Consider the following 1,496-nt stretch of genomic DNA (forward strand, 5'->3'; position numbering starts at 1 on the left):
GGCTCCAAAATCACTGCAGATGGTGATTGCAGCCATGAAATTAAAAGACACTCCTTGGAAGAAAAGTTATGACCAACCTAGACAGCATATTAAAAAGCAGAGACATTACTTTGCCGACAAAGGTCCATCTAGTCAAGGCTATGGTTTTTCCCGTAGTCATGTATGGATGTGAGAGTTGGACTATAGAGAAAGCTGAGTGCCAAAGAATTGATGCTTTTGAGCTGTGGTGTTGGAGAAGACTCTTGAGAGTCCCTTGGACTGCGAAGAGATCCAACCAGTCCATCCTAAAGGAGATCAGTACTGGGTGTTCATTGGAAGGACTAATGCTGAAGCTGAAACTCCAATCTTTTTGCCACCTGATGTGAAGAGCTGACTCATTTGAAAAGACCCTGATGCTGGGAAAGATTGAGGGCAGGAGGAGAAGGGGACGACAGAGGATGAGATGGTTGGAGCATCACCGACTCAATGGACATGGGTTTGGGTAGACTCAGGCAGTTGGTGATGGACAGGGAGGCCTGGCATGCTGGGGTTCATGGGGTTGCAAGGAGTCGGACACGACTGAGCGACTGAACTGAACTTTTCTTGTGGAATCTTTAGCTCCCCTGACCAAGGATCTAACCCGATTCTCAGCAGTGAAAGTGCAGAGTCCTAACTGCATTCTTAACCTAAATCGATCTTGGAAATGTAAGTTTAGAGCCCAGGAAGTTAGTGATGGATGTGATGGATTCATCAAGAGTGATGGATGGGTGGATCAGCGCAATTTTATTCATGGTGAAGAAGTGAAGTCGCTCAGTCGTGCCCGACTCTTTGCGACCCCATGGACAGTAGCCTGCACACCAAGCTCCTCCGTCCATGGGATTTTCTAGGCAAGAGTACTGGAGTGGGTTGCTGTTTCCTTCTCCAGGGAATCTTCCCAACCCAGGGATTGAACCCAGGTCTCCCGCATGGTAGACAGACGCTTTACCGTCTGAGCGACCAGGGAAGACCCTTATTCACGGTAGTAAAAACATAAAAGCGTGTTGATGCTTCCCTCTTAAATTGTTTCAGTATAAGTCATTTTATTTATTATTATTTCTCATGCACAGTGGTTAGGACAAGGAGTATTAGAGATCTCATTAAGTGGTAACCGAAGAAAAGAGTTAAAAGACCTGGTTTTGATCCAACCGAATCCTGCCATTAATCAGTGGGGAAGGCTTGAGTTCCTCAAGCTTGAGTTTTCTCATCTGTAAAACCGTGGCTCAAATTGAGAAATTATCTTCAGAACTACAAGGTGTTTTCCAGAATCTCATCCCATCAAACTCCCTTCTCATCTCTCAGGTCGGATGTCAAGTTAGTGTCACTCTGACTGGCGTCTGTGCCCCTCACAATGATAACCGCCGGGGCCCCGCCTCCCGTGACCCTCCCTCCCGTCTCACCTCGGCCCCGCCTCCCTCCCGCCGCGGCCCCGCCTCCCTCCCGCCGCGGCCCCGCCTCCCTCCCGCCGCGGCCCCGCCTCC

This window comes from Oryx dammah, unplaced genomic scaffold, assembly GCF_014754425.2.
Source record: "Oryx dammah isolate SB20612 unplaced genomic scaffold, SCBI_Odam_1.1 HiC_scaffold_20, whole genome shotgun sequence".
NCBI classification, from domain to species: Eukaryota; Metazoa; Chordata; class Mammalia; order Artiodactyla; family Bovidae; genus Oryx; species Oryx dammah.